Source organism: Hypanus sabinus, chromosome 11, assembly GCF_030144855.1.
Source record: "Hypanus sabinus isolate sHypSab1 chromosome 11, sHypSab1.hap1, whole genome shotgun sequence".
Lineage (NCBI taxonomy): Eukaryota > Metazoa > Chordata > Chondrichthyes > Myliobatiformes > Dasyatidae > Hypanus > Hypanus sabinus.
The window spans coordinates 97,664,865-97,682,250 of record NC_082716.1 but is presented as its reverse complement, the minus strand read 5'-3'; the positions used below and the strand labels follow the sequence as shown (position 1 = coordinate 97,682,250).

Sequence of the window (17,386 nt, the reverse complement as noted above, 5' to 3'; positions counted from 1 at the left end):
TGCAGGTGCACATGTCTAAAGGGGATGCTTTAATACAGGGGTATGTGTAACTAGAGGGAATCTCCACATATCTGGAAGGAATTATATATATGAGATGTTCCATTTTGGGAAGTCAAGTAGGAGCAGGACACATACAGTAAGTGGTAGGGCACTGAAGACTTAGAGATCCAAGTCCATTATTCCCTGCAAATGGCAAAACTGGTAATCAGGGTATTGAAGGAGGGATAGGGCAAATTTGCCTTAATAGGTCAGGATATAGAATTTGACATTATGGTGCAGCTTTACAAAATAATGGTCAGACTGCATTTCTGACCACTACTTTATAGGAAGGATGTGGTTGCAGGGGAGAGTGTGACTGGATGGGAATACTTTAGTCCTGGCGAGAGATTGGATGGGTTATGTTTGATTAGCCTGGAGTGAAGGAGGCTGAGAGGTAATCTGATGGTACTGTATGTCAAATTATAGAAAATGTAGATAAGATAGATAGTAAGAAAACATTTTCCATCTAAAACAAGACTGCATCGGTTTAAAGTGAAAGGAAAGAGTTGTAAAGGGGATTTGAGGAGTAAGCTTTCTTTTACACAGAGTGATTGATATCTTGAATGCACAGCTAGAGGAGGTGGTAGAACTGGATACAATTGCTATTTTTAAGAGGCGTTTAACCAAGAACTTGAATAGCCAAGGCATAAAGGAGACACAAGAGTTTGCAGATGCTGGAATCTGGAGCATCACACAAAAAGATCAAAGAACTCAGGCAATTCAGCAGATCAGGCAGCATCAGAGAGGGGAAATGGAAAGTTATAAAGAGGTGATGGGGTGGAAATACGTCTCTACCAAAGGTGCTCCTTCCCTCTGCTAACCTGCAGGTCACCATTGGGCAAGTGTATCACTTGTTTGGACTCCAGTCAGAGTCACGTGAAACCATGGGAGCAGGTAATGGATGTTTGCTTGAGAAGTGGCAAACCACTTGGCATGATCATGATCGCCTACATCATGTGACACGGCACATCATTATGATGATCTACAGGTGAAGAGAAGGGGTTGGCAGCTGATAGGTGGATCCAGGTGAGAGCAGGGAGAGGCAGAGAAGTAGGCGTGAGTTGAAGCAGCAACAGAGCTGCAGATGATGGAATCTGGAGTGAGTGGCGGAGGGGGAAGGAACATGGGTTTGAGGAGTGTAGGAGGAACACATAAGTGTAGGAGGAACTGGGTACATGGAGGAGAGAGAAAAGGGACAGGGGAGAGCAGTTTGCCAGCTTGTGGAGGAGCCCAACAGAACAGACGCTGCTGTTTCTTTGGCTGCACTTATTCTCACCCTAAAGTGGAGGAGGCCGAGGAAAGGAAAGTCCGAGGGAGGGGAATTCAAAATGACTGGCAACCAAGAGATCCAGACAGTGATGATGGATGGAGCGCATATGCTTGGTGAATTGATTACCCAATCTGGGTCTGGTCTTACCGACTGAGAGAACACCACACTGGAGACAATAAATAATGCTGATGGATTTGCATATGAAAAACCCTATCTCCTCAAAGGACTGAATTATGCTGAGAGAGGAGGCGCAGGGATAATGTTGATGTTCCTTCAGACAGGGCTTTGGGGATAGATGTCTGAAAATAATCTTGGGAGTGGAGTAATCTATCTCTGAGTAGGGACCAGCAGTGAATGTGTCTGGAGGGAGTGTTGTAGCACAGATGGGTATGTGTGTCAGAGGGGTGTTACAACACAGGAGTGAGTGTGTGTGTGGAAAACCAGTGTACATTTTTTTTGAGGTTGTGTAATCAAAAAATGTTTGACTAGAACGAGTGCTATCATATGGGGGATGACCCTCTCGCTAGAGGACTGTAATGTAAAGCAATGTGTCCCAGAAGCTATTGTGCAGTGCTAGGTAAGTGTGAATGGAGCAAGTAGTACAGAGCATAAATCAGTGCAGCACAAGAACTAGCCCTTTGGCCTACCTTGACTGTGCCAAACATTAAACTACTTATTAAATACCTAACCAAGCTAATTGCTTCTGCCTACACATGTACATATCCATCCATTTATGTGCCTCTCGGAGAGCCACTATTGTATTTGCCTCTACCACCATCCCTTATAGTGTATTCCAGGCACCCACCAGTCTCTGTGGACTTACACTCCTAGATATCTCTATAGGTCAACACTGTAAAGGGCCTTCATTTAGTGTACTGTCCCTTTTCATTTGATCGCCCAAAGCACAGCGCCTCACGTTTGGTTGGGTTAAACTTCTCTGCCCATAGTTATACAGTAACTGATCTATATCCCGCTGTATCTTTCTGAAATCTTCTGTACTATCTACAGCTCCACCAATCTTTATATTATTTGCCAGATCACTAATCTACCCATCCATATCATTTGCGTAAATCACAAACAGATACCTACAGATCCTGCTGGTCACAAACCTCAGCCCCGTCAATCACTACAACTCAAGTCAATTCTGAATCTAAATAACTAGACACCATGGATCCTCCAGAAGAATTTATGCCTGGAGCCGGCGCCACTATACAATAGAGTCGGACCATGGATTTCAGGGCCATGGATTTCAGTCTCTAGAATGACTGCAAACACGAGGAAATCTGCAGATGCTGGAAATTTAAACAGCACATACATAACGCTGGTGGAACACAGCAATCCAGGCAGCATCTATAGGAAGAAGCACTGTCGACGTTTAAGGCCGAGACCCTTCGTAAGGACTAACTGAAAGGAGAGATACTAAGAGACCTGAAAGTAGTGGGGGGAGGGGGAAATGCGAAATGATAGGAGAAGACCGAAGGGGATGGGGTGAATCTAAGAGCTGGAAAGGTGATTGGCAAAAGTGATACAGAGCTGGAGAAGGGAAAGGATCATGGGATGGGAGGCCAAGGGAGATGGGAGAAAGGGGGAGGGGAGCACCAGAGGGAGATGGAGAACGGGCAGAGAGAGAGAGAAAAAAGAGGGGGAGGAAAAGCTAAATATATCAGGGATGGGGTAAGAAGGGGAGGAGGGGCATTAACGGAAGTTAGAGAAGTCAATGTTCATGCCATCAAGTTGGAGGCTACCCAGCCGGTATATAATGTGTTGTTCCTCCAACTTGAGTGTGGATTCACCTTGACAGTAGAGGAGGCCATGGATAGACATATCAGAATGGGAATGAGACGTGGAATTAAAATGTGTGGCCACTGGGAGATCCTGCTTTCTCTGGTGGAAAGAGCATAGGTGTTCGGTGAAACAGTCTCCCAGTCTGTAGTCTGTGTCGGGTCTCACCAATATATAAAAGGCCACACTGGGAGCATCGGATGCAGTATACCACACCAGCCGACTCACAGGTGAAGTGTCGCCTCACCTGGAAGGACTGTCTGGGGCCCTGAAAGGTGGTGAGGGAGGAAGTGTAAGGGCAGGTGTAGCACTTGTTCCTCTTGCAAGGATAAGTGCCAGGAGGGAGATCAGTGGGAAGGAATGGGGGGGACGAGTGGACAAGGGAGTCGCATAGGGAGCGATCCCTGTGGAAAGCAGAAAGGGGGGGAGGGAAAGATGTGCTTGGTAGTGGGATCCTGTTGGAGGTGGCAGAAGTTACGGAGAATTATACGTTGGACCTGGAGGCTGGTGGGGTGGTAGGTGAGGACAAGGGAAACCCTATCCCAAGTGGGGTGGCAGGTGGATGTGCGGGAAATGGGAGAAGTTAGTTCTTACTCTCAATAATTTCTCCTTTGGCTCCTCCCACTTCCTCCAAACCAAGGATGTAGCCATGGGCACCCGTATGGGTCCCAGTTATGCCTGCCTTTGTGTTCGTTTTGTGGAACAGTCAATGTTCCAAGTCTGTACGGGTATCCATCGCCCTCTTTTCCTTCGCTACATCACTGACTGCATTGGCGCTGCCTCCTGCACGAATGCTGAGCTTGTTGACTTCATTAACTTTGCCTCCAACTTTCACCCTGCCCTCAAATTTACCTGGTCCATTTGACACCTCCCTCCCCTTTCTTGATCTTTCTGTCTCCATCTCTGGAGATGGCCTATCTACTGATATCTACTATAAGCCTACAGACTCTCAGAGCAACCTGGACTATTCTTCTCACCCTGTCTCTTGCAAAAATGCTATCCCCTAGAATTCCTCTGTCTCTGTCGCATCTGCGCTCAGGATGAGGCTTTTCATTACAGGACAAAGGAGATGTCTTCCTTTTTTAAACAAAGGGGCTTCCCTTTTTCCACCATCAACTCTGCTCTCAAATGCATCTCTCCCATTTCCCGCACTTCTGCCCTCACCCCATCCGCCCGCCACCCCACTCGGGATAGGGTTCCCCTTGTCCTCACCTACCACCCCACCAGCCTCCAGGTCCAACGTATAATTCTCCGTAACTTCCGCCACCTCCAACGGGATCCCACTACCAAGCACATCTTTCCCTCCCCCCCCCCTTTCTGCTTTCCGCAGGGATCGCTCCCTACGCGACTCCCTTGTCCACTAGTCCCCACCATCCCTTCCCACCGATCTCCCTCCTGGCACTTATCCTTGTAAGCGGAACAAGTGCTACACCTGCCCTTACACTTCCTCCCTTACCACCATTCAGGGCCCCAGACAGTCCTTCCAGGTGAGGCAACACTTAACCTATGAGTCAGCTGGTGTGGTATACTGTGTCCGGTGCTCCCGGTGTGGCCATTTATATATTGGTGAGACCTGACGCAGACTGGGAGACCATTTTGCTGAACACCTATGCTTGGTCTGCCAGAGAAAACAGGTTCTCACAGTGGCCACGCATTTTAATTCCACGTCCCATTCCCATTCTGATATGTCTATCCATAGCCTCTTCTACTGTCAAGATGAATCCACACTCAGGTTGGAGGAACAACACCTTATATACCAGCTGGGTAGCCTCCAACCTGATGGCATGAACATTGATATCTCTAACTTCCGTTAATGCCCCTCCTCCCCTTCTTACCCCATCCCTGACATATTTAGTTGTTTGTTTTTTTTTCTCTCTCTGCCCATCACCCTGCCTGTTCTCCATCTCCCTCTGGTGCTACCCCTCTCCCCCTTTCTTTCTCCTGAGGCCTCCCATCCCATGATCCTTTCCCTTCTCCAGCTCTGTATCACTTTCGCCAATCACCGTTCCAGCTCTTAGCTTCATCCCACCTCCTCCAGTCTTCTCCTATCATTTCGCATTTCCCCCTCCCCCCACTACTTTCAAATCTCTTAGTATCTCTCCTTTCAGTTAGTCCTGACGAAGGGTCTCGGCCCGAAACATCGACAGTGCTTCTTCCTGTAGATGCTGCCTGGCCTGCTGTGTTCCACCAGCATTTTGTGTGTGTTGTTTCTCGAATGACTGGTATAAATGATTGTTTTTGTTGTTGGGTGGAGTGCTGCAATACATGTGGCTGTGTTTCTGGAGTAAGACCCATAGTAAAGGGTTTTTTTGTGAAGTAAGTGGTTAAAAATACAAAGGTCGCTACCTTTGTACGAAGTGCTGTAACTCACTGATCTGTGTATCCGAAAGGAGTAGTACAATATAATGAGCTGTGCCTCAAAGGGGAATGCTGGAACAGAAGTGTGTGCGTGTCTCTGGAGGGAAAATTGAAAAACACATGCACCTGTGCAGATGGTGTTCTGTAATATAAGTGCATATAACTCTGTCTTCTTATAAAAGGGTATATGACCCCCAAACAGCATTAAGGATGTGTCTACAAATTACAACAGGAGTTAGAAAATGCATGCCAAAAGCGTGATGTTACAATAGGCATGAGCGATTTCAATATGCAGGTAGATCGGGAAATCTAGCTGGTGCAGGACCCCAAGAGGGGGAATTTCTAGAATGCCTAGATAGGGCTTTTTAGAGTAGCTCATGGTTGAGACCAGCAGGGGATCAGTTATTCTGGATTGGGTGTTGTGCAATGAACCAGAATTGATTAGAGAGCTTAAAGTAAAGGAACCCTCAAGGGAAATGATCATAATATGATAGAATTCACCCTGCAATTTCAGAAGGAGAAGCTAAAGTCAAATGTGCCAGTATTACAGCGGAGTAAAGGGAATTACAGAGGCATAAGAGAGGAGCTGGTCAGAATTGATTGGAAAAGAACACTGGCAGGGATGAAAGCAGAACAGCAATGGTTGGAATTTCTGGAAGCAATCTGTAAGGCACAGGATATATACATCCCAAAGAGGAAGAAGTATTCTAAAGGCAACCATGGCAAACAAGAGAAGTCAAAGCCAAACATAAAAGCCAAAGAAGGGGCATATATTAGAGCAAAAATTAATGGGAAGGTAGAGGATTGGGAAGCTTTTAAAAACCGACTGAAGGCAACTAAAAATAGTCATTAAGAGGGAAATGTTAGAATATGGAAGTAAGCTAGCCAATAAAATTTAGAGAATACCAAAAGTTTCTTCAGATACATGAAGTGTTAAAGAAAGGCGAAAGTGGATATTGGCCTGCTGGAAAATGATGCTGGGCAGGTAGTAATGGGAGTAAAGGAAATGGTGGATGAACTGATCAAGTACTTTTCATCAGTCTTCACTGTAGAAGACGCTATCATAATGCTGGAAATTTGAGAATCAAGGGGCAGAAGTGTATGAAGTTGCCATTACTAAGGAGAAGGTTCTTGGGAAGCTAAGAGATATCAAGATGGTATACACACCAGGGTTCTGAAAGAGGTGGCTGAAGAGATTGTGGAGGCATTAGTAATTATCTTTCAAGAATCAATTGATTCTGGTATTGTTCTGGAGAAATGGAAGTTGCAAATGTCACTCCACTCTTCAAGAAGGGAGAGAGGCAGAACAAAAGGAAATTATAGGCCAGTTAGTCTAACCTCAGTGGTTTTGAAGATGTTGGAGTTGATTGTTAAGGATGTGGTTTTGGTTTGCTTGGTGGTACTTAGTAAAGTAGGTTATTGTCAGCATGGTTTCCTTAAGGGAATATCTTGCCTGACAAATCTGTTGGAATTCTTTGAAGAAATAACAAATAGGATGGACAAAGGAGAATCTGTAGGTGTTGTGTCCTTGGATTTTCAGAAGGCCTTTGATAAGGTGCTGCACATGAGGCTGCTTAACAAGTTAAGAGCCCATGGTGTTACAGGAAAGATACTAGCATGGATAAACAGTGGCTGACATAAAGAGAGCCTTTTTTGGTTGGCTGTCAGTGACTAGAGTTGTCCCACAGGGGTCTGTGTTGGGACTGATTCTTTTAACATGATATGTCAATGACTTGATTAATGGAATTGATAGCTTTGTGGAAGGTATGAAAAGAGGTGGAATGGCAGTTTTGAAGAAATGGGGTACAGAAGGACAGGCAGATTAAGAGAATTAAGAGAGCAAGATGGAATACAGTGTCAGGAAGTGTATGGTCATGACTTTTGTAGAAGAAATGGAAGAGTAGACTATTTTCTAAATAGAGAGAAAATTCAAAAATCTGAGATGCGAAGGGGCTTGGGAGTCCTTGTTCAGGATTCCCTAAAGGTGAATTTGCAGGTAGAGTCTTGACGAGAGAAGTAATTGCGATGTTGGCATAATTTCAAGAGGACTAGAATATAAAAGCAAAGATGTAATGTTGAGGCTTTATAAAGCACTGGCAAGGCCTCTCTTGGAATATTGGGAGCAGTTTTGAGCACCTTATCTTAGAAAGCATGTGTTGACATTAAAGAGGGTTCAAAGGAGGTTTCACGAAAATGATTCCAGGATTGAAAGGCTTATCATATGAATAGCATTTGATGGCTCTGGGCCTGGACTCACTGGGATTCAGAATAATGAGAGGTGACCTAATTGAAACCTATTGAATGTTGAAAGGCTTCGATAAAATGGATGTGGAGAGGATGTTTCATATGGTGAGGGAGTCTAGGACCAGAGGCCACAGCCTCAGAATAGAGGGGTGTCCTTTTAGTTGGGAGATGAGGAGGAATTTCTTTAGCCACAGAGTGATGAATCTGTGGAATTCGTTGCCACAGGCAGCTGTGGAGCCCAAGTAATTGGATATATTTAAGGTAGAGACTGATAGATTCTTGATTAGTCAGGGTTGAAATACTATAGGAGAGGCCAGAGATTGGGGTAGAGGGAATAAATTGGATCAGCCATGATGAAATAGCAGAGCAGACTTGATGGGCCAAATAACCTAATTCTGCTCCTATATCTTATGGTCTTAATCTGGTATTTTGTGTATCTGGAAGTGGTAGAACACAGTGGGTTGTATGTCTGGAACTAACGCTACTAGCCAGGAGTGTGTCTTTGAAGCGAGTACCTAAAAACGTGTCTCCCCAGAGACTCATGGTCTTAAACAGGCCTGTGGATAGGTATTCAAAACGTACAATATTCATAATTGTGAGTGTGTGTGGAGCAGGAGCTAAAATATCGTTATAAGTGTCTTCATAGGAAGTGTTCTATTATGAATTACATATCCCTGGAGGAACTGTTGTGGTCAATGTATGATCAGCTCTGGAAAGAATGGTGTAATACCTGGTGTAGATACAAGATGTTCTCTGCAGTTGATGCTATACTAAGAAGCTGCACCTATTATGCTTTGCTGCGTATTCCTCTGGGCATCAACCTGTCCATTTGTGTCCCATTTGAAGTCATAGATCATAGACTAATACAGCATGCAAATGGTCCACACTGACCAAGCTAGTCCCATTTCCCAGTGTTTGGCCCATGAATGAACCTTTCCTATCCAAGTGCCTGTCCATTTGCTTTTTAACTGTCTGCCTCAACCACTTCCTCTTGCAGCTCATTACACATACACTCCACCCCCTTATGGAAAAAAGTTGTCCCTCGTGTTCCTAATAAATCTCTCACCTCTTCCCTAAACTTATGCCTTCTAGTTCTTGATCGTCCAACCCTGGGAAAAAGACTGAGTGCATTCATCTGACCTATGTCCCTCAGGATCTTGCATCTTTCTCCCTGTAACTCTGTCTGTCCGGACTTGGCAAGATCTTATAAATCTTTAATACACTCTTTCCTGTTTGATAACATATTTTGTATACAAGGATAACCAAAATTTTGCATAATACTCCATGCACTCTCACAAGAACAAGCACACCATAACCTCCCAGTTTTTATACTCAGTACTTATATAATACTATTACGATACATGGATCTTCACTGAAGAAAAGATGGCTGGAGTCACTTAGCACTTTTGCCCAAGGGTGTTTGTTCAGTGAGTCAAGAAGTCAAACTTACAAAAATCAACAAAAATAGCAAAAAGAAAATTGTCTATATATGCAAAAAGATATCTACCAGAAAACACAATAAATAGCTCCATACTATTTTCAGTGTGAACTGGCGGCTCAATTTCTCTTTCTCTCTCTCTCTTTCTCAATCTCCTACTGAGAGTGATCCGCCCTGTTTTTTTTTAGGCACTTGGACATACCATCTTTAATTACCCAGAAAGTTAACAAAGACTACACATGAATCAAAATATGCTGTGCCTCACAATGTAGTTACAACCACATTACAAAATAAACAACAGTACCTACATTAAATACAGTATACAAACAATATATATACACATTTACACATCCCCATTACTAAAGAAATGGAATATTCTGCTGTGTATGGTGGGAAAGGCACCATAAAGCCGAACCGAGCGCATCAGCTTGGTTATGAGAATGTAGCAGGGAAGACAGCGAAGTGTGCACACACAGTGCAATGACAGCAGAATGACGTGTGTGTCTGTGTGTGTGTAAAAATGCCCATGCGTAAAGAATATTTTTGATGTCAAACTCTGCAATCATCATCAGGGATGATGCTTGGGCAAATCTAGTCCAGTGGTATATAAACCTCCATCATTCACCCCTCCGGATTGGTTATAATCATATAATAATTACAACATGGAAACAGGCCATCTTGGCCCTTCTAGTCCATGCCGATCGCTTACTCTCACCTAGTCCCACCGACCTACACTCAGCCCATAACCCTCCATTCCTTTCCTGTCCATACACTTATCAGTTAGTCCTCATCCTATCAGGTGGCTACAAGGTGAAGGAAAACAATTGGGCCCTTAAAAGGACCAAGGGAAAAGCCAGGAAATGTAACGAGGAGGAATCTGTTGCTACTGCCTGTCTTACCTATATTTCCAGGATTAATACACAAACCCATAAGAAAGCTCAAATCAGAGCTTATGCAGGTCAAAAATGACCTGGGACTCAGGATGGCTGGAACATACAGGATTCCTGTGAATGCGCAGCAGTATTTATCAGCCAGATAGATCGCACGGTGGAAACCTCATCAAGGAGAACACAAGGTATATTCGTGTTTGATACCTGGAGAAATCAGCAGCAGCAGAAGTTTACATTTGCAATGGCCAGAGGATTGACTTTGATGGCACAAAACTTGTGTGTTGCACGAATGGCTTTTGGGACCATCCGGTGAAGGAAGTCATTGAAATAAAACTTGAGGAAAAGAGTTTTGACAAAGACTAAGGTCTCACTCTAAGTAAGAACCGGAATTTGATTGTAAATAAGGTGCGAGAGCAAAAACTTGATAGGATGAGGACTAACCAATCAGGAGGGGTGGACGATGGGGGTATAAATACCACCAGACTAGAAATGTCCAGGCATCATCCGTGATGAAAATGGTGGAGTTTGTCATCGAAATGTTTGTTAAAATCGATACCTGTACCTGGCTAGGAGCCCAAGAAGAGTTTATTCATCATATACACCAGGAAAGCACTAGATACTTTTTTTAAAAGATAGTTGTATTTGTTTTTAGAATATTTGTCAATTATCATTAGCAAGAAACTCGAATCGTGTGGAAAACAGTGGTCAGAATCAGGTTTAATATCACTGATGTTTGTCGTGAACTTTGTTGTTTTATGGCAGCAATACATAATAATAAAAGCTACAAATTACAATAGAATGCAGGATGTGTATATATACATATACACATAAAAAATTAGTAATGGAAAAAGAGAGGGGAATAAAATACTGATGGGTTCAATATCCATTCAGAAATCTGATGTGGAGGGGATGAAGCTGTTCCTGAAGTGTTGAGTATGAGTCTTCAGGCTTCTATACCACCTCCTTGATGGTAGCAATGAGAAAAGGGCATGTGCTGTGTGATTGGAGTCCTTAATTGATGCCGCCTCTTTGAGTCATCACCTCCTTGATGCTGAGAAGACAAGTGCCCGTGATGGACAGACTGAGTTAACAACTTTCTGCAGCCTTTTCTGATCCTTTGCAGTGGCCCCTCCATTACCAGACAGTGATGCATCCAATTAGAATGCCAGTGAACAGGAAATATTGATATCCTGGTGCCAGTGGGTACAACATCAACATTCCCTAAGTCTTCTGGAAACACTGCTGTAGCAAGAAATAATTAGAAACTTGTATTCAAAACTTCCTCTCTTCTGTTTTATTTAAACAGTCTAAGACATATTGCATCTGAGCCAGTAGTTTTTCCTTTTTCAAAGACACTATATCTATGGAAAACTCCAGGTTCATTGGATTTTAGGAAGGGGGCTTGCTTATTCAGTATATGTACAGTATTCTAGCATATCTGGTTTCTTTCCATAGTTCAAGTACAAGTTCAAGTTTATACTCGTCCAGTTGTACAATGTATACCATCAAAGGAAACAATGTTCCTCTGGACCAAGGTGCACAACACAGTACATGTAATTTACATGTTAACACAAAAGTAATATTACCATAAATAATAAGGTGCATTTATGAAACAAGTTAAAAAGAGTAAAACGCTACTGCTGCTTTGTACATGCAGAAATGTGGGTAGTGGCAGGGAGATCAGAAGTCTCACAACCTGGGAGAAGAAGCTGTTTCCCAGCCTAACAGTCTTTGTTCGAATGCTACAGTAGGGTTCAAAGGGATAGTTGGGTGGTCGGGAAGGATCGTTGACAATGCTAAGGGGCCTGTGTATGTAGCACTCGATAAATAACTCTGATGAATGAAAGAGAGACCCCAGTGATTCTCTCAGTAGTCCTTGCAATCCTTTGTAGGGCCTTGCAGACAGATTCCTTGCAATTCCCATACCAAACAGGGATGCAGCTGGTCAGGACACTCAGTGGTACTCCTGTAAAAATTGGTTAGAATGGAAGTAGATACAGAGGAGATGTCAGGGGAGGGAAGGATGTGGAAACCATAGAAAGGATGCAGAGGAGATTTACAAGGATGTTGCCTGGATTGGGGAGCATGCCTTATGAGAATAGGTTGAGTGAACTCGGCCTTTTCTCCTTGGAGTGACAGAGTGACGTGATAGAGGTGTACAAGATGATGAGAGGCATTGCTCTTGTGGATTTTTCCCAGGGCTGAAATGGCTAGCACGAGAGGGCATAGTTTAAGGTGCTTGGAAAGTAGGTACAGAGGAGGTGTTAGGGTTAAGGTCTTTATGCAGAGAGTGGTGAGTGCGTGGAATGGGCTGCCAGCAACTTTTGGATAGGTACATGGAGCTTAGAAAAATAGAGGGCTATGGGTAACCCTAGGTAATTTCTAAGGTAAGGACATGTTCGGCACAACTTTGTGGGCCGAAGGGCCTGTATTGTGCTGTATGTTTTCTATGTTTCTAATGGGGAGGGAGGGATGAGCACCTCTCGCCTCAGTCTCCTCAGGAAGTGGAGACACTGCTGTAGTTCCTTGACCAAAGAAGGGGTTTTGATAGACCAGCTGAGAGTGCCCGTTATGTGGCATTCCAAGAAAGTTGGTGCTCATAACTCTTTCCCTGCAGGAGCTGTTGTTGTGAAGTGAGGAGTGGTCAGTCTGTACCTTCTTAAATGTCCACAATCACCTCTTTGCTCTTGTCCATATTGAGACATTGAGACTCAAGTTGTTGTGCTCACACCATTCTATCAGCCGCTCTACCTCCTCTCTATGCCTCTCATTGTCATCGTTGATGAGGCCAACCACTGTTGTGACATCAGCGAATTTGATGATTCCGTTTGAACTGGATTAATCAGTGCAGGCTTGTGTTGGCAACATTAACAGTGCTGGTGTTCAGTGTGATGGAGCTAGAAATGTTGCTGCCAACACAGACTGGCTGTGGTCTTTCTGTCAAGAAGTTCAAGATCTACAATAGTTGCATAAATGAGCTTCTGAGGGATGATTGTAATAAATGTTGAGCTGGTCAATTAACAGCATCCCAGTGTATGAGTCCATTCGCAAACAAGAGAAAATCTGCAGATGCTTGAGCAACTCAGCAGTCTAGGCAGTATTTATGGAAAAGAATACAGTTGACATTTTGGGCCGAGCCCCTTCAGTGTCTTGCTGAAGGCTGAAATGTTGGCTGTACTATTTTCCATAGAAGCTGCCTGGCCTGCTGAGTCCCTCCAGCATTTTGCGACTGTTTCCTGGTGTATGAGGCTCCATTTTCCAGGTGGTCAGAACAGAGTAGAATGCGGAGGCTATTGCTTCATCAGTGGACTGATTTTGAGTGATAAGCAAACTGGAAAGGGTCCAATGTTGCAGGAAGATGGGATTTAATGTGATCAATGTTCAGCCTCTAATGGCACTTCATTATTGTTGAATTCAGTGCCATTGGACAGTAGTCATTAAGGCAGGTCACTGTCACCCTCTTGAGCACCAAGATAATGGTGGCTGCCTTGAAGCTTGAAGGGACATTGGACTGTTCCAGAGAGATGTTCAAGATGTCTGTTCAAACCTCTCTTAACTGGACTGCACAGTTCCTCAGCACCCGACCAGGTTCTACTGCTTTACATGGGTTACCCTGCCAGGGTCATCCTCACATCTGCTCCTCGGGGGGAGGCAGAAGGAGGGCCTTCCTCAAGGCACATTGTTCCCTGCATCAAGCAGTGTGTAAAAGGCACACTGACGAAGAGAGACGTCACTATCATTGGAGCGCAGAATGGATGTACAGTAGCCAGTTATGGTCTGAATACCCTGGCACATGTCTCCGGTGTCACAGAAAAAGGTGTATATTCTCTATGAATAACCCTGTTGTGCCTTCCTGGTGGCATGGGAAAGTGCAGCTCTTGCTGATCTGAGAGCTGTATTAGCTCCCAATCTGAAGGCAGCATTCCGATCTTTCAGCCCTGCCCAGACTTCTGCTGTCAGCCAAGGCTTCGGATTTGCCCTCACGTAGATGTATTAAATAACAGTGATGTCCTCAATGCACTTCTCTATACATCCCACAGATCGCACATATTCACCGATGTTAATGTAATGATGGGAGGTATCCGCCTCACTGAACATGATCCAGCCCGTGTTTTCAAAACAATCCCGCAATGCTGAGTTGCTTCTTCTGCCAAGGTCTTTATCTCCCTTTGAAAGTTTGACAGTTTAATCCGTGGTCTGTATTTAGGAGTTGGCATAAACGATAAGTAGTCAGAATATCCAAGGTAGGGGCAGGGAGCAGACTTGTATACACCAGGGATGTTGGTCTAATGCAGAATTTAGGAGGGTTAATGGCACCTAACGGTGACTCCGTTGCTTGCAACCATGGAAACAGCTCCATTTCCATCTTTAATATCTCTATTTTTCCCTTTCAGGGTTCTTTTGAAGACCCTGACCTGGAGTTATACACTGACTACGGTTTTTTGCGGGAATGGGACCCACTCTAGTGGCTCCATGATCGGCTGTTGTTGTTCGGCATGCCATAGGCTCGGGCTGAGAGTCTGGCTTGGATTTGGCAGCCTAGGATCTCGGGGCTCTGGAGATGGGCAGATCAAGGGTCAGTGTCACAACAGGAGACCCATGTGTCGTCAGGGGAGTCGGGTTATCTGCGACTATGTACTTGGAGGCCCAGGATCTTTGTGATCTTCAGGCACAGAGCTTGAGAAAAGTGATGTAATGGACTTTTAACATTGTAAACCAGCAAGTTGTTTGTTATATCTCCCCACTCGCTGGGAAAACAGAGTCATTCCTTCCTCCCTTATTAGGGGGAGAGAGAGAACCTGTGGTATGTTGTATACTGGGTGAAACATAAAGTCTTTGGGGTAACTGCAAGTCTGTGTCTTTGCTATCGCTTTGCTCACGCTTGAGTGCACAGAAAAATATACACCTTTTTCTGTGACACCGGAGACATGTGCCAGGGTATTCAGACCATAACTGGCTACTGTACACCCATTCTGCACTCAAAAAAAAGCAGTGCGGATGCTTTTTTTGCCGGTGGGAGGAGGGGGGATTGTTGCTCGCTGCGGCTTACACATAGGAGGGGGGGAGCTGGGAGGGGACTTTGGGGATCTAACATCTAACTGCCATTCATTCTTTGGGACACTCCTCTGTTTTTGTGGATGATTACAAAGAAAAAGCATCTCAGGATGTATAATGTATACATCTCTCTGACATTAAATTGCACCTTTGAACCTTAATGTTTTCTCATCTCTGGTAGCAAAGCCAACATGCTGATAGAAATTAGGCACGATTGTTTTCAGGTTAACATAGTTAAAGTCTCCAGCAAAAATAAGAAACCATTGGGGTGTGTGGCTTGGAGGTTACTGATCCCACCATGGAGCTCACAAAGCACTTCCCCAGCATTAGCACGATGGGGGGATGGGGGAGATGTACACAGCCACAATCAAAATGGCAGTGAACTCCCTTGGTGAGTAGAAGAGCTTGCACTTCACCATTAAAAACAGCGAATAGTGCTTCATTACAACCAGAACTCTTACCAGAGGCAAGAAGTGGATCGTCACGCACCAGTTCTGATGAAACACAAACCTCTTCTGCTGATGTTGCCAGAATTCATGGAATTTCTGTCTGTCCAAAAAGAGGTGAATCCCTCCACCTGCATGGCCACTTCAGGGGTGATATTGTGGAACTACATTTCTATCAAGTTGTGCATGCAGCAATCCTTCATCCTACACTGATTTGTTCTCAGACGCAGACAATCTAGTTATTTCCTAGTGATCGAATGTTTGAAAGCAGAGTCAATGAGAGAGCTGGCCTGCAGGGTTTCACCATTAGTTCTACATACAGCCCACTTCCCACACTTCTAGCCACTTGCTAGTGAGGTAGACTTGCTGTACTTGGTGTTCTTAATATCCAGTAGTGTCTTGCGATCATAAGAAAGACTTAAAGGACGAACAGTTACACCATTAGTTGGAGGCAGAGTGTTTACTGTGAGAGGGTGTGCCACTGTCTTGTTCATTTACTGTGAGCTCCTTGAGATTAAGATGCATGTTTATGGAAAACCACTGAAAAATGAACCTGACTCCTAAGAGAGTGCACATGGACCATAGAGCATGGTATAGGAATAAGCCCATTGTGCACAATGTCTTCACTGAGCACGATGACAAATGAGTCCTCTTCTATCTATATATCTCCCTCATCCCTGCGTATTCATCTATCGGTTTTCCAACTTAGTAAATCTCACCATGGTATCTGTGTCCACTATTCTCCCTGTGTTTTCTAGATACCTACCACTCTGTTTGAGAAGAGAACTTACCATACACTTGTCACTTAAATTTCACCCCTCCTCACCTTAAATGTGTGACGACTACCTATTAACATTTCTGCCCTGGGAAAAAGAGTCAGACTGTCTACCTTATCTGTGGCTATCATCGTTTAATAAACTTCTATCAGGTCTCCCCCTCAACACCAGCTGCTCCAGAGAAAGCAACCAGTGTGTCTAACCTTTCCTTTTTGCTTATTCCTCCTAATCCATGCTGTACCCATCACCATTCACAACATACCTTCTTATCATTACTGCTATCAGGGAGAAGGTACAAGAGCCTGAAGAGACACATTTGATGTTTTAGGAACAGCATCTTCTCATCCACCATCAGATTTCTGTACGGTCTATGAATGTTACCTTGTTTATTCATCTTTACGCTATTTATTTATGTATGTATTTATTTATTACAACTTTTACATCTTGCATTGTGGTAGTGGTTGGCATCCATCTGTCTTTGAGGGCAATGGGTGATGATGATCATTATCAGAAGCCTGGGCAGAAGGTATGAAGATCCTGGAATGCTCAGTCCCCAAGATCTCCCTCTCGACCTCACCAGTGTAGTTCAAAGGAGAGCTTAATGAAGTAATATGTTTGGCACCAGCTTGGCTGCAGAAGCTGCTAGAAGGATGGTCAATAATGTCCAACTGCCTTGGGAATTCCACTCTGGATTTTCTGTCTGGGTTTACTCCTGTAGCCTTCATCTCTCCTGAGACTGCCTACAAGGCAGTGCGGCTATTTTACCCATAGCTGTGAACCTGGTTCATGAGCACCAGGGCATGTTCACACACCAGTGGACCTATGAGCTTTGTGTGTAGGAGCCAGACCTCCTCCCCATCCTCTGTATTTCAGCCTGAGTCCAAAAGGAGTTCAGTTTCCATGTGTCGCCAGCAAGGAGGCATGACATGAGGCTTGCTGGTGGAGAGGCAATGTACTTACAGGGAGAGACTTGCCACATTCAGCTCTCATTTTCGCAAGACTGCTAGCCTGATTTGGATTCTGCCCTTTCCAAAGTCTTCATATCTTTCTGGTAGTGAGTCAACCAGACCTGCACACAATACTCACAT

At 44.4% G+C, this 17,386-nt stretch overlaps 1 protein-coding gene across 1 annotated transcript in view; it reads left to right on the top strand.

Moving 5' to 3' along the window:
- LOC132402214 (probable voltage-dependent R-type calcium channel subunit alpha-1E) overlaps positions 1 to 17,386 on the top strand; it is a 600,800-nt gene that overhangs the window by 129,616 nt on the left and 453,798 nt on the right. The window lies entirely within an intron of this gene.